Source organism: Hyperolius riggenbachi, chromosome 6 (assembly GCF_040937935.1).
Source record: "Hyperolius riggenbachi isolate aHypRig1 chromosome 6, aHypRig1.pri, whole genome shotgun sequence".
In the NCBI taxonomy this organism is placed as follows: domain Eukaryota; kingdom Metazoa; phylum Chordata; class Amphibia; order Anura; family Hyperoliidae; genus Hyperolius; species Hyperolius riggenbachi.
In genome coordinates, this window is record NC_090651.1 from 180336740 (window position 1) to 180358337 (window position 21598).

The 21598-nt window shown below is 43.3% G+C and overlaps 1 protein-coding gene across 2 annotated transcripts in view; it reads left to right on the top strand.

Annotated features, from left to right (window-relative positions):
- The window catches only part of TCF20 (transcription factor 20), a 438087-nt gene that overhangs the window by 401140 nt on the left and 15349 nt on the right, over positions 1-21598 (top strand). The gene's annotated exons all lie outside the window — the stretch shown is intronic.

The following is a 21598-nucleotide window of genomic DNA, read 5'->3' on the forward strand; positions in this document are numbered from 1 at the left end:
TTGGCATTGGAAATTTTGCACATACGAAGGGGTGTCAGATACGTCCTATGCAGGAACTTGAACTGAATTAATCGTTCTTTGGCTGAGATAGGAATTTTTACAAATTCTTCCAAGATCTCCTGCCAGTCTGCATCATCCAGCCCTGTAATATCCCCACTCCAGCGGGACTTACATCTAGATAGGCTATGAGTGTTGGTATTCATGAGTGTAAAATATATTACTGACAGTGATTTGTCTAATTCTGCTACCATTAGTATCTTCTCAAGTTCAGGAGACACCAGGGTTGGGGTACTGTTCACAAATTGCGCATTATACGCATGGCGTAATTGTAGGTATCGAAAAAACATCTTATTGGGTAAGTTATAGTTGGATTTTAGGAGATTAAAGGATAAAAGGCCATCACTATTTGTTATGTGGTGGATAGCTTTAATACCATAGCGAGCCCATAGGGCAGGGTCTGGTATCCGTGAGAAGTGAGGAAGCAGAGGGTTTCCCCATAAGGGAGTGTATGGCGACATTTTGTCGCTGTCACCAGTATACTTAATCATGTCTTTCCAGACTTTAACCGTAGTAACCATGGGAGTAGTGCATCTGTCGTCCGATTTGGTACCACGGAACGGCAACAACGTTAGCCTTTCATATGAACCCAGCCTCGCTGCCTCAACTGCCACCGCAGCATTAAGTTTGTCCTGAGAGAACCACCATCTCACAGACACCAGAACCGCCGCGCAATAGTACAAATATAGGTCAGGTAGGGCCAGACCTCCCTGGTCGGCAGGTAGTTGCAGGGTGGAGAGACCCACCTTCGGAGCCTGATCACCCCAAAGAAAACCAGAGATTAGTGAGTGTACCTTTTTAAAGAAGGCTTTGGGGATAGTAGTTGGAGTCTGTCTAAAGAGATACAGGAATTTGGGCAAAAAGACCATTTTAAGAATGCTTATTCTGCCTATAAGAGATAAAGGCAGCGCTTTCCATATCGTGAATTTGGTTTTGAGAGCCTCAACTGCAGGTTGGATGTTGAGGCGGAGAAAATCTGCTGTATTGTTAGTTACATTAATACCTAGGTATTTAAATTGTTTAACCCATTTCAGAGCAGAAGGGTATTTAGAGGTGTCAAAATTGTCTAATGACATTAGAACCGACTTGTCCCAGTTCACTTTAAGACCAGAGTACTTGCCAAAGGTAGAAATAAGAGTTAATGCCTCCGAAAGAGAGGCCTCCGGATCACCCAAATAAAGTAAAGTGTCGTCCGCATACATAGATACTTTTTCCATTAAAGAGCCCACCAATATTCCCTTAATGTTCTCGGCCTCCCGCAATTGTATCGCTAACGGTTCGATGGCAAGAGCAAATAAATATGGTGACAGTGGGCAGCCCTGGCGTGTGCCCCTCGACAGCGGAAATGGGTGTGAGATATTGTTTCCCGTTTTAATTCGAGCGACTGGAGTATGGTAAAGTGCTTGGATCCAGGAAACAAAATTGTTGCCTAGACCATATAACTGTAAGAGATGCCATAGATATTGCCATTCAATTGAATCAAAGGCCTTCTCTGTGTCTAGAGAGGCCACCGTGCGTTTCCCAGAGTCCTGAGGGGGAATAGAAATATTAGTAAAAAGCCTTCTAAGATTGATGTCAGTACTACGGCCTGGCATGAATCCGGTTTGATCGCAGTGGATTATCTCTGTGATGACTTTTTTAAGTCTATTCGCTAGGATTTTTGCTAATACTTTTGCGTCAGCATTCAGGAGTGATATCGGCGTGTATGAGCCGCACTGCTCCGGGGATTTATTAGGTTTTAGTATGACTATTATAATGGCTTCACTGAAAGTGGGGGGTAGAGTTTCTCTTTCAAGCACTTTATTAAATAGGGAGCAAAGTTTATCCGCAATTTGGCCAGAATATGCTTGGAGGTACTCGGCAGGAAGCCCATCCGGACCTGGGGTTTTATTTGGTTTTAGTTCGAATATAGCCTCCTAAACCTCCTCCAATTTAATACTGGCATTCAGCATTTCAGTGCTTTCTTCCGACAAGGAGGGAAGGTCAATATTGTGCAGATAATCTATTAGACAAGTAGTATTATAGTCTACTTTGGATGAGTATAGATTTTTATAAAAGGAAACAAAAGTTTTGTTAATCTCCTCAGGGTCTACTAATGAAACTCCCTTGTCGTTCATTATAGTAGGAATAGCAGAAGCATCATTATTTTCTTTAGCCAACCAGGCTAGTAATCGGCTGTTTTTGTCCCCATATTCAAAAATCCTTTGAGATTGACAAAGAATTGCATTTTTGGTGTTATCAATTATAGCTAATTTCCACTGTCTTAGAGCACACTGCCAGGAGCGCCAGGCCTCCATTGTACGTGTTTGGTTAAAGATCTGCTCAAGTTTGGAAGTTTTTAACTCTAGATCGGTCAAATGCTTCCTCGAGTCAGCTTTGTGTTTTTGGATTGCAGACATGTAATGACCCCTGACCACTGCTTTCCCAGCATCCCACAGCACAGCCTCCGACGCTGAATCTACATTCTGTTCCCAGTATTCTGTAATTTGTTGACTAATGTTTTTCTGTATGTTGGGTTCTTGAATATAGTATCTAGACACACGCCAGAGTCTATCCCTGGGAGCTGCATGCGAAAGCAGGGTAACAAGTATAGGGGAGTGATCAGAGATGCCAAGGGGACAAATTTCTACAGATTGTATATACGGAAGTATTTCAGGTGATCCGAAGGCCATGTCAATCCTGGACATTGATCTATGAGCGGCTGAGTAGCAAGTGAAATTAGAGAGAGTCGAATTTTTCCACCGCCACAAGTCCTGAAGCTGATGGCCCTCCGCCCAAATAGCTAGATCCTTATTATCTCTTAGGTTGGAGGTTGATCTATCTTTAGATGGGTCTAGCACCATATTGAAATCTCCCATTATCAATAATTTGTCACATTGCCAGTTCGCAGTTTTAAGAAGAAGATTATAAAGTATTTGTTTGTCTGCCGGAGGGGGAAGGTACAGGCCTATCAGGACATAGTTTATTCCATATAACTGGAACTGCAGTAGCACATATCTACCTCTGTCATCGGTAATAGAGTTTAGTATTGTGATTGGGAGGGATTTGTGCAGAAGTATCGAGACACCCCTAGAATATGTGGAGTAGGTGGCATGGAAATGCTAATGAACCCAAGGTCTCTTAAGCGCCATAACCTTGTTGCCTATTAAGTGGGTCTCCAAGAGGATACAAATGTGCGGATTGTATTTTTTAAGGTAGTTAAAAATTAAAGATCTTTTTATCTTGGAGCCCAGGCCTCTCACATTCCAAGACAAACAATTAAGTGTTGTCATGGTTATAGAGATATATAAACATCTTCAGGTTTATTACACTAGATGAAGGACACCAGAGAAAGGAGAAGAGAAGGAGAAAGGAGAAGAAAAGAGAAGAAGAGAAAGAGAAGAAGAGAGAGCATAAAGAAAACTATACGTACAATGCCTGAGTGCATTGCCGTTAAAGAGAACCAGTAAAACATATCAGTCATACAGAAGATGAAGACTTTATTCCAACCCCCCCACCCTACACCATACATCAACTGACGTTTTAGGTGTCTGCACCCTAACTAAACTTGAATCACAGAGACACCAGCAACTAAACTATCTTGTGATGTCTCTGTAGTGAAGGGGAGGCCAAGAGTGGGCTCCGCCGCCCAACTGCACCCATAGATTATGGGGGTATTAACCATCTTAAACTGATGCCTGTGAAACATAGGATATATTAGAGCATCATCTTGCAGATATAGGAACAAGTACCATATCTAAGCTTGGATGGAAATCTCTAAAACATTTCAAAATAGCAACTGGAGTGTGAGAGAGGGGGGGGGGGGGGGAGAAAAGGGGGGCGGTGGGAAGAGAGGGAAGGGGTGAGCAGGGTTTGGAGTGATAAACCATGCTGATTGGTGCAAGGACATAGGTACAAAATGAGTGCTGTTTAGCTGCTCATAGCTTATGCCATATACTGAGTGGGGTATTTTGTGAGGCATCATAAAAGAGCGTCCGGAAGGAGATTATTGGCATTCAATCTCAATGCATAGGGACCAGAGTGAGTCGTTTGTACCAAGCCTGCAGATACCAGGGTTTATAGTCGCAATCCCCCAAACATAATTACCTGTACTCATGTCCCCTCATATATATATATATATATATATATACATAGATACACATATACATACATACACACATACATATATATATACACATACATACATACATACATACATACATACATACATACATACATACATACACACATACACACATACATACACACACACATATACATTCATATATGTACACCAACGTATATAGTAGTATGGGTAAAAGATAAAGAAATAAACAGTATACTGTCTTCTAGGACCATATTGAAGCAATTAGGATTGGTAGTTAATGCTAGAAGACATACGACACTGTGAGCAGTAAATTTATAATATACATTGAATACCTTAGGGGACAAGCGAGGAGGACTTCGTGAATATTTCTGAAGTATGGCAGGGGGAGAAGAGAAAACAGCAAGTGTTTCTTATACAGAAGAGCATATACACGGCCTGAGGAACCATGGTCACCATAGCACTGAGACATCGTTTGTGTGTGATTAGAACTACAGGGCCAGTAACCAAAGGGGTGAGCTTCCCCCATCAGTGTTTATGGAGATATTATTTGAGTGGAGGTAACCAGTTGACCCAGGTCGGAGCTGTCTAAACAAATAAATGTGCCCACGCCCCATATACACAGTATACATTCCTTTATAACACATTCCAATATGAAATATACATATCTTTAACATTAACTATTGGATAGAGCAGTCCTCCGTGGCGACAGCACCTTATTGATGATATCCCCGCAAGAGGTGTTTGGTTCATGAAAATATCACTCGGGATTTTCAGAGGCATAGACCTATTAGGCCAATAAGAAATACAAAGTGGAGCATATATGATGTGTAGTCGTTTAATGACTAAACGGATGCGCTGAATATATTTCTGGTGGGATTGGGGTAAAGGATACCAGAGTATATGTAGGAAGGGGACACGAGTAGTAGCGCTTCCATACAGAAGAATGTGCATAGGTAATGTCACCACAGAAGCCAGCTCGTTATTGAGGATCTCTGTCAGCTTAGACCGGCCGCTTCTTCTCTGGTAACCGTGCAGTTTGTGTGGACTAAAAGCCTTTATATTGTTTAGCGTTATCTGTCATACCCCATTCTGGCTATTTATCAGGAGATTAGTCGCATACAGTAATGTCTGCTGAAACAGAGTCACAGTAGAGGTACTCTATCTGGTGAAGAAAGTGACGTATAAGATGGCCCAAAGTATAACTGCACGGCGCTTCATCATATACATAGTATAGATATCTTAGAGAGCATTCCAATGTGGAACATATAGGGCTGGCCGGTTAACTGTAGAGGGAGCATTAGGCTGCTTAGGTCGCCGTATCGTTAACTAGTTTACAGCATGGTTATAGCTGGATAGGAGGGACGAGAAGAGGGAATAAAAAGGGAAGGGATATCACACTCACTGGAAAAGCGTATTGAGTGTATAGTTACTGCTAATGGGCTTCAAGCGCCCTCTAGTGGATAGCTGCAGTAATTGGGTATATATAAGGCATTTATTCCCAACAAAGAGACGGACCTGCTAAACGAAATATGAAGTTGAATATATAACACATTTAACTATTGTTAACACTTGCTTAGTCATATAAATATGCGGGTGAACAACCTAGCTGTTATCCTAGACATATCAATCGAAAGTTCACAGTGTACATGCAGGAATAGCGTAGCTCACAGCATAACTATAGCGCTCTATATAGGGCTGATCAGCCTAGTTGATGTTGCAGGCATCTGGGGAGAGGCAGTCGGAATGGAAGCATATTATTACAAGTCAGCCCCAGAAACAAATCCATTACTTATCTCTCCAACATACGATATATGTAGCATAGAGTGTCTCCGTAAAACATATAGGGCAGTCCTAGGCAGAAAGAAAGGAGAGAATCATGCAGTTCAGACACGCAAGAGCCTACACAGTGTGAGATGCAGCTGGATGAGCTGTTAGAAAGCGCGGGCATATTTCCCGCCGTCCACACAGTCCAACGTGTAATAACAGCAGGCGCCATTTTAGGCTGAACCCTTAACAGTAAATCCGAGCAATGTCCGCTCATGAAAAACATATATGTGTAAAAGTAGAACATCCAAAAAGAAAAAAGCAGAAGTTCCAACAATAAAGCAAACTAGATAAGGAAAACTTTTGCACTTAGTTATCTCGCAGCATCAGCGAGTCTCCCAAGAGATCCTGGCTGCACGGCACCTTAAATACAGACAGTATAATGTTATCAACTCAGGTGCCACAAGTAAAACAGGGGGGAAACGGCCCGTATCAGCAATTATAGCAAAAGAGGTAAGAGAATACTTATCCGATTCGAGCAGGGAGAGTTTCCAGCCAGGTTATAACATCTTCCGGCTTGTCGAAGAAACGGAAAGTTTCTCCGTCCTGTACCTTGAGTTTGGCAGGGAACAGCATAGAATATTTGATTTGCTTCTCTCTGAGCTTGGTTTTGGCATGCTGGAAAGTACGACGTAGTTTCTGTGTCTCCATGGTGTAATCAGGGAAGATCATAAGGCGTGTATTCTCATAGAGCAGCTCCTCAATTTCTCTAGTAGCTGACAGGATGGCATCTCTGTCCTTGAAATTTAACAAACGAAGGACTATTGGCCTGGGGGGCGAACCGGGTGGACCCATGCGAGCTGGAACCCTATGGGCTCTTTCTATCACGAAGAAGGATGAAAATGTCCCCTCCGGGAGCAGTTGTTTCAGAAGTTTCTCCATGAAGTCCGGGACGTCTCTCCCTTCAGATCCCTCAGGTAAGCCTATCAGGCGGAGGTTATTGCGTCTATTTCTATTTTCAGCATCGACTGCTCTGCTTTCAAGCTGTGTAAGGCGTTTTTGCATAGAGGGGATAGCCGCTCCATGAAGGTGGACACGGTCCTCAACGTCAGATGTGCGGCGCTCTAATGCCGTTGTCCTCTCTTTGATGCCGATCAGATCTTGGCGTAGCAGGGTGAATTTGCTTTCAATGTGATCTATTTTGAGGAGTAAGGTGGACTGGCACGTCCGGATAGCTTCCATCAGCTCCGCTGTGTTAGGTAGAGATGGAGTCTCATCCACGACCACGTGGCCATTCCGTTCCCCATTTGTTTCAGGCTGTTTGGTACGGGCTGGAGTTTGTAGAGGGACGGTTGTGTTTAGATTAGAATCAGTAGCTGTTTCACCGTCTCCTTTTTCTTTCTGCTGTTTCCTACTTCCACCCATTTTGCTGTAAGGGTTGTATCTCCGTGGAGAGCGTGGAGGACGGGATGGCCCAGCAGCAGATGCAGCGTCGGGGAGAGAGTCGTCCCCAGCTTCTGATTGATCGAGCGGTGGATCGTACCAAGAATCCAGGGTGTCGCAGCAAGGTTAGCTCTATCTGGCAGGGGTATTTTGAGTAGATAACGGCTGATGATTAAGTCGATGGTTGCGGATGAAGTTAGCTGGGCAGCGGAGCTCCGTGAAACCCTTCTATTCAGCACGCCATCTTGGCCACGCCCCCCTACACACAACCATTTCTAGGGTTTACAAAGATTGGTGTGAAAAGGGAAAAACATCCAGTATGTGGCAGTCCTGTGCAGGGCTGTGGAGTCGGAGTCGGGGCAATTTTGGGCACCCGGAGTTGGAGTCTGAGTCGTGGTTTCGTAAAATGAGGAGTCAGCCCTGGTTGGGTAAACTCCCAAACATGTTGAAACAGCAATCTGATACCAACACCCAACTAAAATACCTATCTCCTCACTATCCCTTAACATCCCTGATCTAGATATGAGGAACTGGGAATACTTAGGGATCTGTTATGTCCTTGACCTTTTCTCTGACAGCACACTAAGACCTTTTTCTTGACTTACAACACTTGTTTGCTATACATAAGAGTGACTTATATAAGCATTTACAAATCAGACATCTGCTCACTGAGGACCAGGGGATTCCTGTATATTTACCTTCTGACAAAGTAGGTTCCTTGGTCTCCCTAAAAGCACACATGATTGTAGTCTCCCAACTCCAAGTACACAAGCTCTCCCTCTTCCGCAGACCTATACTGGCAATATAGTTATTGGAAGAGGGCCTTCCAAAACCATACTCCAACAGCAGAATGGGAGAGACCGGCTAAGGATATAAGGTAGGTTTCACATTGCGTCTCCCATTGGGAAACCCATCTCAAAATTGTTTTGAAATTGGCTTGATTTCAGACAGCCTCTCTCTTTTCTGCAGGAGGAATGGTGAAAATAATAGTACACTCCCACATATCTTATAGTTTTGCCCTAAAATCAGGCTACTGTGGTAAAATGTACAGATTCTTAGTAATTTACCCTTTTAAATGGGTCCGCTTCATCCCTTTTGTTTGATAGGTTTATAATTTCACATATGTTGATGATACCTACAAGATGAGAAATTACCTTCTGTTGGCTGACTTCATTTTCCAGCAGGATTTGACACCCGACCACACTGCCAAAACCTGGTTCAATATCCATGGGATTACAGTGCTTGATTGGCCAGCAAACTCGCCTGCCCTGAACCCTATAGAAAGTCTATGGGGTATTGCCAAGAGAAAGATGAGACATGAGACCGAACAATGCAGAAGAGCTGAAGGCTGCTTTTGAAGCATTCTGGTGTTCCATAACAGCTCAGCGGTGCCACAGCCTTATAGCATCCGTGCAATGCAGCATTGAGGCAGTAAACCAAACCAAATACTGAGTACATGTACATGATTATATTTTTCATTTTTGTTTTATTGATTTCATGTAATATTCTAATTTTCTGAGATTTTGATTTTTCGGGTTTTCATAAGCTGTAAACCATAATCATCAAAATTATAACAATTAAAGGATTGAAATACCTCACTTTATGTAATGTCCATTTCTGCTATTCGTTTCACCTTTTAAAGTGACACTGAAGCGGAAAAAAAACAACAACTTATATAATGAAATATATGTGGTACGGATAATTTATAGAACATTAGTAGCAAGGAAATTAGTCTCATTTTTATTTTCAGTTATAGCTTTTTTATAGCATTGCATCATATTGTCAGATTTGTAGTTTGCTCTGCTTTATAGTTTAAAATACAGAGTGTGGTTTGCAGAGCTAATGATCCTTTCCACTTGCATGCAGTAATCACCTTATCCGATGCGGTCTATCACTGTTTCTTTGATGTACAAGTGCTCAGAAAGCAGAGATGTGGAGGTCAGATAAGCTCTCTTGCATAGATCACAAGTGAAGCTTCTTAACCCTCCCTGTACTGGAAACAATTTTACTAGTTTCTTAGATATTAATGTTCTATTTCTTAGCTATACTACACATACAGTTCATTATGTCATAAGTTTTTTTTCCCGCTTCAGTGCCACTTTCAGTTGAATTACCGTATAAACTCTCATATAAGCCAAACCCCCCCAACATTTACCTCAGAAACCAGGAAAAAAATATTTGACTCGCATATAAGCCGAGGGTAGAAAATGCAGCAGCTCCCGAGCCTTTTCCCCCCCACCCCCCTCGCTTTTCTTTGTTTGACTTTGTGATGCTGAGAGAAGCAATGCAAATGAGTGATGTAGCAGATCTCTTGCCCATACTCAAACCAGCAGTACCAAGTCCATAAATACCCCTTAGAGACTTGTAAATGCAAAGTGTCATGGGAAAGTCTCTTCATTGGTTAGCAAGTCTAGTCCTGCTAAAGCATTTTGATGTCAACACTACTCTGGGAGCCACCCTGCTCTACATGGAAGGACATCATCATTTCAAAGTGGAAAACCATCCAAATTTTGCTGTGGGACAGTGTGATACTGTGATTAGTAGTTACCCCCATGAAAAAGCTGAATTATTAAAAATACCTATTGTGAAAAATAGTACTCTCCCAAAGTAAAATAAATGAACTACTGTATATACTCACAGAGTGCAGAGCAATGGAGAGTGCAGTGGTGATACTGAGCGGACTTGCAGTGCGACATGCTTCCAGCTGATCGGGGCAGAGGGGAACGCATGGAGAATAGCTGATGAGAAGGAGTGGTCGCATGCCCGGTGGAGATCAGAGTTGCAGCCTCCAAATACCAGGGGAGATCAAAGCAGCAGTGGTCAGATGCCCATGGGAGAGCAGAGAAGGAGCAATGTTTACCCAGCCAATGGGCTCACAAGATGCAGGGACAGCAGGAAGCGCGAGATTATGTGAAAGGAGGAGCGCTCCTGCTGTGATTCAGGGTGGCCATCAATCGCACCTTCTCTGCTCTCCCCACGGGCATCTGACCGCTGTTGCTTTGATCTCCCCTTGTATACGGAGGCTGTTGCTCTGATCTCCGCCGGACATGCGATCACTCCCTCTCATCAGCTGTTCTCCTTGCGCTCCCCTCCGCCCCGACCAGCTGGGAAACATGTCACTGCAGGCACCGCAAGCCTGCTCTGCATAACCGCTGCATTCTCCAGTCCTCTGCACTCAGCATCAGGTCAGTCCGCTCACCCCCACCACAGATGCAGGCAGGTAGCTCGCATAAAGGGCGAGGGGGTGACTTTTCAGCACATTTTTTGTGCTGAGAAATTCGGCCTATATGCGAGTATATACGGTACTGAAATAAATAAAGTTTTGCACGATATTCTAATTTTTCCGAACTTCACCTGTAGTATTCGACTGTAAACCCACCAGGACTCTTCCCTGTTTTTATACTTTTTACAGCTTCTAGAAATTGATTCATCAGTCAGAGCATCCAGCAAATCTATTTTTGGCTTATCAATACTCGGGATCCGAGAGTCTCTTCTCAAGGGCAGGTCGTCCATTATACCCTCAGGGCCCTTTCACACTGGTGCATTGTGATGGCCTGGTTTCACCGCAGACCACCGCTACGCCAATGAAAGTCTACGGGGCCTTTCATACCGATGGCGATGCAATGTGACTGAAGTAACGTTTTTGCTGCATCCCCGATGCGAGCGCATAACTACATTACCGTGTGACCTCTGGCAATGTGCGGTGGATCTGTTAGCTATTTCTTCTTGCAACAACCTTGCCAGTATCTTGCCTGTTTTATTACTCCCAAGTTTGTTTATTTTATCATAGTCACAAAGTTGAGTAAAATTCTCATCTAAGATCTTGTTAATTTTCTTACTAATCTTTATAAATGGCTGGATGGTGTACTGGTTAAGGGCACTGCCTTTGACAAGGGAGAAACCAGGGTTTAAATCCTGGCTAGGGTCAGTACCTATTCAGTAAGGAGTTCAAGGCAAGACTCCCTAACACTGCAGGGTGGCCTCTTGAGCATGTCCCAGTGACTGCAGCTCTTGAGCGCTTTGAGTCCGACAAGAGAAAAACACTATACAAATGTTCGGATTATTATTATAAGCCCCAGTTCTCAGCAAAAATCTTTTACTATATGGTCTGATGGACTATAAGGAGATCTTGGGTTTTTGTGGTCCACCAATAGCTGGCTCTTGCTTCTGTCCCTGTATCCCTTTAGATGGGCGCATGTGGCCATGCGCCTGTCTTATTCACTCCTGTGGTGCCGCTAGCCCCCAGAAAAATGGTTTGAATTAAAGTGAAAGTGACCACTTCTTTGTTAAACGCAGCCAATGACTGCTGGTACTTATAGTTCTATTTTATTGGTCCCAGCTCAAAGAAAGGTCTGCCCCTTTCAGTACTCCCCTGCCCATGATGGTGGTTAGTTGTTAGTACTAAGCTGCTGGGTGGGTTTTGGATTGATTACTGTTACAACCTTTGCTTGGATTGCCAACTGTCTTGACCTCTGCAATTATGAGCACACTCCTGTCTCCTTTTGCGTCTAGCTGTATGATCCGTGGCTTCTATCTGACTTTGAGTTTGTCTGAAGCCTGGAATGACAGTTATCTGACCTCTGGTATTTATATTTGGCCTAGTTCCTGGACTCTGCCTGCGTTGATAACTGGGAGGGAGAAGGTGCCCCAAAAACAATAGATGTAATAGAAAATAAAAATAAGCTGAGAGGCTGTGGAGGATAAAACTGGGAGGGAGAAGGCACCCCAAAGATAATAATAGATGTAATAGAAATCATAAAAAGAATGGCTTACCTCTGAACCGAAGGGGTAACACCAATTTTAAAATAAAGTCTATAATCAGACACTTCGACGATAACGCGATTCACAGAGCACAATCCGCTTCCTCAGATCAAATGGCAAACAGTGTCTGAAATAATGAACAACTCCTCAGAACCATATAAAAATTATATATATATATATATATATATATATATATATATATATATATATATATATATATTTAAAAAACTAAAAAAGAAGACATCCTAGATCTGAATGAAGGAAATATTCTTAATATTCTTATTAAATACTTAGTTCTTTACGTAGTTGAATGTGCTGACAACAAAATTGCACACAAATTATCAACGGAAATCAAATTTATCAACCCATGGAGGTCTAAATTTGGAGTCACACTCAAAATTAAAGTGGGAAAAAAACACTACAGGCTGATCCAACTTTGATGTAATATACAATGGGATGCGAATGATTTTCCTGTATAAATCGTTGGTTGTTACGATAAAAAATGTCAGTTAAATATATCATATAGGAGACACACACAGTGATATTTGAGAAGTGAAATGAAGTTTATTGGATTTACAGAAAGTGTGCAATAATTGTTTAAACAAAATTAGGCAGGTGCATAAATTTGGGCACTGTTGTCATTTTATTGATTACAAAATCTTTAGAACTAATTATTGGAACTCAAATTGGCTTGGTAAGCTAAGTGACCCCTGACCCACATACACAGGTGAATCCAATTATGAGAAAGAGTATTTAAGGGGAGTCAACTGTAAGTTTCCCTCCACTGTTAATTTTTTTCTGAAGAGTAGTAACGTGGGGGTCTCAAAACAACTCTCAAATGACCTGGAGACAGATTGTTCACGATTATGGTTTAGGGGAATGATGCAGAAAGCTGTCTCAGATATTTCAGCTGTCTGTTTCTACAGTTAGGAACATATTGAGGAAATGGAAGACCACAAGCTCAGTTCAAGTTAAGGCTCAAAGTGGCAGATCAAAAAGAAATCTCGGATAGACAGAAGCGACGAATGGTGAGAACAGTCAGTCAACCCACAGGCGAGCACCAAAGACCTACAATATCATCTTGCTGCAGATGGAGTCACTGTGCATCGTTCAACCAGTTGGCTGATGGTGTAATGGTTAAGGGCTCTGCCTCTGACACAGGAGACCAGGGTTCGAATCTCGGCTCTGCCTGTTCAGTAAGCCAGCACTAATTCAGTAGGAGACCTTTGGCCAGTCTCCCTTACACTGCTACTGCCAATAGAGCGCCGCCCTAGTGGCTGCTGCTCTGCTCTGGCGCTTTGAGTCCGCAAGGAGAAAAGCGCGATATAAATGTTATTTGTCTTGTCTTGTCTAACCATTCGGCGCACTTTATACAAGGAGATGCTGTAAGCGAGAGTAATGCAGAGGAAGCCTTTTCTCTGCCCAGAGCACAAACAGAGCTACTTAAGGTATGCTAAAGCACATTTATACAAGCCAGCTTCATTTTGGAATAAGGTGTGTGGACTGATGAAACTAAAATTGAGTTATTTGGGCATTACAATATACATGGAGGAAAAATAACACAGAATTCCAAGAAAAACACTTGCTACCTACAGTAAAATATGGTGGTGGTTCCATCATGCTGAGGGTCTGTGTGGCCAATGCAGGGACTGGGAATCTTGTCAAAGTTGAGGGACGCATCGATTCCACTCAGTATCAACAGATTCTGCAGACAAATGTCCATGAATCAGTGACAAACCTGAAGCTGCGCCGGGGCTGGATCTTTCAACAAGACAGCATCCCTAAACAAGTACAACATTCTGGAATGGCCATCTCAGTCCCCAGACCTGAATATAATTGAAAATCTGTGGTGTGAGTTAGAGAGCTGTCCATGCTCGGAAGCCATCAAACCTGAATAAACTAAAGATGTTTTGTAAAGAGGAATGGTCCAAAATACCTTCAACCAGAATCCAGACTCTTATTGGAACTTACAAAAAGTGTTAGAGGCTGTAATTTCTGCAAAAGGAGCATCTACTAAATATTGATTTCAAATTTATGCACCTGCCTAATTTTGTTTAACCACTTCAGCCTACAGGGTTGAGAATTTTTTACATCTGAGCAACTTTCACCTCCCATTCATTTGCCAATAACTTTATCACTACTCGTCACAATTAATTGATCTATATCTTGTTTTTTCTGCCACCAATTAGGCTTTCTGTGGGTGGTACATTTTGCTAACAGCCACTTTACTGTAAATGCATTTTAACAGGAAGAATAAGAAAAAAATGGAAAAAATTCATTGTTTCTCAGTTTTCAGCCATTATAGTTTTAAAATAATACATGCCTCCATAATTAAAACTCACGTATTGTATTTGCCCATATGTCCCGGGTATTACACCGTTAAAATTATGTCCCTATCACAATGTATGGCGACAATATTTTATTTGGAAATAAAGGTGCATTTTTTCAATTTGCGTCCATCACTATTTAGAAGCCCATAATTTAATAAATCATATTGATATACTCCTTTGAAATGAATATTTAAAAAGTTTAGACCCTTAGGTAACTATTTGTTTTTATTTTTTTTTTATTATTGTAATTTTTTATTTTATTTTATATTAAAACTTGTATGTGGGTATTTTTTGGTGTGGGAGGTAAGCAGGGGATTTTACATGTGTAAAAATGTATTTTATTCAATCTAAGGTGATTTTTGGTGTAGTTTGCTATTTGGCCACAAGATGGCCACAGTCAAAAAGTCCTGGGAGTGATCGAGCTAGCTCCCAGGAAGAAGATAGAAGCAGGGGAACTTTTTGATCTTGGAAAAGCCGCAGCGTCTGAAGAGACGCTGTCGGCTTTTCTCCGGGGGGGTCCGATCAGTGAAAGGGATTTATAATCCCTTTCATTGATCGCTGGGCTAACGGCCCCAGCGGGAGCGCGCACGGGGGGGCCCGCGGGAGTGCGCGCGACCCGCTGGAGTGCGCGCAGCCTAACTGGACGAAAATTTTCGTCCAGTTAGGCTGAAGTGGTTAAACAATTATTGCACACTTTCTGTAAATCCAATAAACTTCATTTCACTTCTCAAATATCACTGTGTGATCTTCTACATGATATATTTAACTGACATTTTTTATCGTAATAACCAACGATTTATACAGGAAAATTATGACGATTAACAAGGTTGCCCAAACTTTCGCATCCCACTGTACTTAGAGTAACTGTTAGGCATAAAATCTAAAATCATTTCTCTATAAGTAGCTGTTCTACAAGTAAAATGGATGCTAAAGAGGCAATATAAAAATCTAAAATCAATCTCACCTTTTTCGCTGATTGATTTTTATTCCTCATGCCCCCTGGCTCTAATGTGGTACGCAGAGTAGCAGCCGCAAAAGAGAAGTGACGTCACATGCAAATTCAGCTTTGATTGGCTGAAGTCTGTCACTCTCGTCACTGCCAGCTGCTAGGGCGCAGGAAGGGGGGCCAGAAGCTGTCCCCTGAAACTGTCCTCAGCCCCCCTCCTGCAGTGTGCCATGTCCGCGCTCCAGTTGCTTCTCCCCCTGCATGCCCCCTCGGCATCCCTTCTCCTCCCCGCACTATTACAGAGCGGGGAGGGATAAAGCCAGCACACACAAACTCACCTCCTTATAGTTCCACGCACTGGAGTTCCCGTCTATACTCTCTGCACTGCCTCGAGTGGTAGTGCAGAGATTATGCACAGGAACTTCAGTGCTTGGAACTATTAGTAGGTGAGTCGGTCTGCGCTACTTTTATCACTTCCCACTCTGCTCTTTAATAGTGCGGGGAGGAGAGGGTGTGCCAGGGGGAATACTTAAAGGAATACTTAAGTCAAAAAAAAAAATGACATTTACTCACCTGGGGCATCCCTCAGCACCCCGAAGCTGGATGGTGCCCTCGCAGCCCCGCTCCGATCGTCCTGTCCCCGCCGGCGGCTACTTCCGGTTCGGCGACAGCCGCCGACAGGCTGGGAACGCGGCTGATTTTCCGCGTTCCCAGCCGCTGATAGCAGCGGCTGGGAACGCGGAAAATCAGCCGCGTTCCCAGCCTGTCGGCGGCTGTCGCCGAACCGGAAGTAGCCGCCGGCGGGGACAGGACGATCGGAGCGGGGCTGCGAGGGCACCATCCAGCTTCGGGGTGCTGAGGGATGCCCCAGGTGAGTAAATGTCATTTTTTTTTTTTGACTTAAGTATTCCTTTAAGCATATGGGATCCAAGATGGCCACCACCAGAACCAGAAGTCACTGGATTTTACAAACGTTGTAAAATCTGAATTAAACAGTAGACAGCGCAATACATCTGTTAAGTAAGTAAAGCAAGTAATTATCTACTTGCTTATGTGTTTTTTTATTAATGCATTGTATGGCTAACAGTTGTTCTTTAAAGCAAGACAAAATTACGCTCAGTGGTATAATTCTAGAAATCAGCGTGTGTCCCAGGCTATGGGTCTCGCTCTTTACCTAGCTATCCCTGCCTGGCACACCACTAACTGACACCTACACTGTCCCTGCCTGGCACACCACTAGCTGGCCCTAATTAGGACTTAGGCGAGCAAGGCATACAAGCTGACGTAGAAGACAGATATACCACCCGGAGCCACTAATGAGGCTAGTAACAGTTCAACAGTTCAAAGGTATCACATAGGTCATTACCTGAATCCAGAGGAATGAAGCAATTGGCGTTGAGAGTCAGTAGTAACAGGGATGACAGGCAAGTCCCCAGGTAACAGACAATCCAGATAACATGGAAGAGGTATCCAATAACAGGCAATGGTCGGTCCAGGCAGCAGGCAGAGAGTATCCAGTAAACAAGCAAGGGTCAATCCAGGCAGCAGACAAGAGAGTATCCAGTAAACCGGCAAGGGTTAATCCAGGCAGCAGACAAGAGAGTATCCAGTAAACAGGCAAGGGTCAATCCGGGCAGCAGACAAGAGAGTATCCAGTAAACAGGCAAGGGTTAATCCAGGCAGCAGACGAGAGTATCCAGTAAACAGGTAAGGGTCAATCCAGGCAGCAGGCAAGGGATATCAAGGAAGCAAGCAAGGGTTAATCACAGCAGACAGGAATAGTCAAATACAAGGCAAGGTTAAAATCCAGCAATCCGTAATCAAAGAGTGCACACCCAGCAACTAGCCAAAGCTATGTTTACCACGGGCCATGACTGGGAGCACTCTGCAGGTTTAAATATAATACAGCATCCAATCACACTCCACACAACCAATCACACATCAAGGCCCTGCCTAGGTCTCAGCTGAAGAATCAGCTGACACCGATCTGTCAGCTGACCGAAGTCAGCTGACTATTGTTTACCTTTATGGAGGGCGTACTGGGAACGCGCCCTCCTCCTATCAGGATGTGCGGCCTGTGAGCCACCGGCCGTGTCATCAGTGGGGAGATCCGAAAGTTGCGGCTTCCGAACGGGTCTTGCCGTAATCCAGGCCACCCACAGGTATATTCCTTATACAGTGGGTTGCAAACGTATTCGGCCCCCTTGAAGTTTTCCACATTTTGTCACATTACTGCCACAAACATGCATCAATTTTACTGGAATTCCACGTGAAAGACCAATACAAAGTGGTGTACATGTGAGAAGTGGATCGAAAATCATACATCATTCCAAACATTTTTTACAAATAAATAATTGCAAAGTGGGGTGTGCGTAATTATTCGGCCCCCTGAGTCAATACTTTGTAGAACCACCTTTTGCTGCAATTACAGCTGCCAGTCTTTTAGGGTATGTCTCTACCAGCTTTGCACATCTAGAGACTGAAATCCTTGCCCATTCTTCTTTGCAAAACAGCTCCAGCTCAGTCAGATTAGATGGACAGCGTTTGTGAACAGCAGTTTTCAGATCTTGCTACAGATTCTCGATTGGATTTAGATCTGGACTTTGACTGGGCCATTCTAACACATAGATATGTTTTGTTTTAAACCATTTAGGGTCATTGTCCTGCTGGAAGGTGAACCTCCGCCCCAGTCTCAAGTCTTCTGCAGTCTTTTCTTCCAAGTTTGCCCTGTATTTGGCTCCATCCATCTTTCCATCAACTCTGACCAGCTTCCCTGTCCCTGCTGAAGAGATACACCCCCCCCCCCCCCCCCCCGAGCATGATGCTGCCACCACCATATTTGACAGTGGGGATGGTGTGTTCAGAGTGATGTGCAGTGTTAGTTATCTGCCACACATATCGTTTTTCATTTTGGCCAAAAAGTTCCATTTTGGTCTCATCTGACCAGAGCACCTTCTTCCACATGGTTGCTGTGTCCCCCACATGGCTTGTGGCAAACTGCAAACGGGACTTCTTATGCTTTCTGTTATCAATGCCTTTCTTCTTGCCACTCTTCCATAAAGGCCAACTTTGTACAGTGCATGACTAATACTTGTCCTATGGATAGAGTCTCCCACCTGAGCTGTAGATCTCTGCAGCTCGTCCAGAGTCACCATGGGCCTCTTGACTGCATTTCTGATCAGCGCTCTTCTTGTGAGTTTAGGTGGATGGCCTTGTCTTGGTAGGTTTACAGTTGTGCCATACTCCTTCCATTTATGAATGATCACTTGAACAGTGCTCCTTGGGATTTTCAAGGCTTTTGAAATCTTTTTTGTAGCCTAAGCCTGCTTTAAATTTCTCAATAACTTGATCCCTGACCTGTCTTGGACCTGTCTTGTGTGTTCTTTGGACTTCACAATGTTGTTGCTCCCAATATTCTCTTAGACAACCTCTGAGGCCCTCACAGAGCAGCTGTATTTGTACTGACATTAGATTACACACAGGTGCACTCTTTTTAGTCATTAGCACTAATCAGGCAATGTCTATAGGCAAATGACTGCACTCAGATCAAAAGGGGGCCGAATAATTATGCACACACCACTTTGCAGTTATTTATTTGTAAAAAATGTTTGGAATCATGTATGACTTTCGTTCCACTTCTCATGTGTACACCACCTTGTGTTGGTCTTTCATGTGGAATTTCAATAAAACTGATTCATGTTTGTGGCAGTAATGTGGCAAAATGTGGAAACCGTCAAGGGGGCCGAATACTTTTGCAACCCACTGTAAGTAGCGTTTGTGACCTCCACGTGCCTGTATGACCTCCCTAAAACGCCTGGGCATGCTCCTGATGAGGTTGTGAATGGTCTCTTGAGGGAGCTCCTCCCAGACCTGGACTGAAGCATCCACCAGCTACTGGACAGTCTGTTGGTGGATAGAGCGAGACATGATGTCCCAGTTGTGCTCAGTTGGATTTAGGTCTGGGGAACGGGAGAGCCAGTCCATAGCATCAATGTTTTTGTTCCTATACTTTCTGGCGGATGTTTTGGTTACTATTGAATGGTGTTGGTGCTTTCACACTAGTGGTAGCATGAGACCGAGTCTACAACCCACACAAGTGGATCAGGTAGTGCAGCTTATCCAGAATGGCACATCAATGCGAGGTGTGGCAAGAAGGTTTGCTGTGTCTGTCAGCATAGTGTCCAGAGCATGGAGGCGCTACCAGGAGACAGGCCAGTACATCAGGAGACGTGGACTAGGCCATAGAAGGGAAACAACCCAGCAGCAGAATTGCTACCTCCGCCTTAGTGCAAGGAGGAACAGGGGGAGCACTGCCAGAGCCCTGCAAAACGACCTCTAGCGGGCAAAAATGTGCATGTGTCTGCTAAGTCAGAAACAGACCCCCTGAGGGTGGTATGAGGACCCAATATTCACAAGTGGAGGTTGTGCAGGATGTTTGGCATTTGTCAGAGAACACCAATATTGGCAAATTTGCCACTGGCGCCCTGTGCTCTACACAGATGAAAGCAGGTTCACAGATGAAAGCAGGTTCGTGTGATAGACGTGACAGAGTCTGTAGACACCGTGGAGAACATTCTGCTGCCTGCTACACTCTCCAGCATGACTGGTTTGGCAGTGGGTCAGTAATGGTGTGGGGTGGCATTTTTTTTGGGGGGGGGGGAGCGCACAGCCCTCCATGTGCTCGCCAGAGAAAGCCTAACTGACATTAGGTACCGAAATGAGATTCTCATGGGTTCTTCCTAATGCAAGACAATGCTAGACCTCACGTGGCTGGAGTGTGTCAGCAGTTACTGCAAAACGAAGGCATTGGTGCTATGGACTGGGACATCATATCTCGCTCCATCCACCAATGTGGCATGGTGCGAGTTGCACCACAGACCGTCCAGGAGTTGGTGGATGCTTAAGTCCAGATCTTGGAGGAGTTACCTTAGGAGACCATCCGCAGCCTCATCAGGAGCACGTCCAGGCATAATAGGGAGGTCACACAGGCACATGGAGGCCACACACACTACTGAGCCTCATTTTGTCTTGTTTTAAGGACATTACATCAAAGTTGGATCAGCCTGTAGTGTTTTTCTTTCATTTTTATTTTGAGTGCAACTCCAAATCCAGACCTCCAAGCGTTGATAAATTTGATTTCCATTATTGTTTGTGTGATTTTTTTTTATTTTTTTTTGTCAGCACTTTCAACTGTGTAATGATTTAAAAATTTAATAAGAATGTCATTCATTCAGATCTAGGATGTCTTATTTTTGTGTTACCTTTATTTTTTGAGCAGGGCATATTGTGATCTACCATTGGTGTGTCCAAGGTGCATGAGTTTACATTTATTAACATTAACCACTTCCCAACCACAGGTTTTCCCCTTTAAAGGGAACCTAAACTGAGAAGGATATGGATTTTTCCTTTTAATGTAATACCAGTTGCCCGACTCTCCTGCTGATCCTGTGTCTCTAATACTTTTATCCACAACCCCTCAAAATGCATGCAGATCAGGTGCTCTGACTGAAGTCAGACTGGATTAGCTGCATGCTTGTTTCAGGTGTGTGATTCAGCCACTACTGCATCCAATGAGATGAGCAGGGCTGCCAGGCAACTAGTATTGTTTAAAAGGAAAAATCCATATCCCTCTCAGTTTAGCTTCCCATTAAAAACCAGAGCGATTTTCACATCACACTCCTCCCATTAATTCGCTAATAACTTATTAGTAGCTAATCACTACTAATCACATTGAAATGATCTATATCTTGTTTTATTTGCTACAAATTAGGCTTTCTTTAGTTGGTACTTTTTGCTAAGAATTATTTCATTTTATATGCATTTTAAAGGGAATAATAAGAAACAAAGGAAAAAAATATAATTATTTCTCAGTTGTCAGCCATTTTAATTTTAAAATAATGTGCTTCGATACAAAAGAAACCCCACACATTTTTTTTTGTCTTGCTATTACAACGTTTAAATTGTGTCCGTAGTACAATGTATGGCGATAATATTTTATCTGGCAATAAAGGTGTGGGTTTTTTTGGTCTTGTGATTGTTAATACTATAACAATAATTATGAGCCTTTTTTGCAAAATAAACAGTAATTTACCTTCATACCATACATATTAAACAGTCCATAAGTTAACTATTTATGTAATCTTTTTTTAAAATGGTCTCATGGTTGTCAAGTGAAGTCTCCAGGGGCATATATATGCACGTACCAGCGGT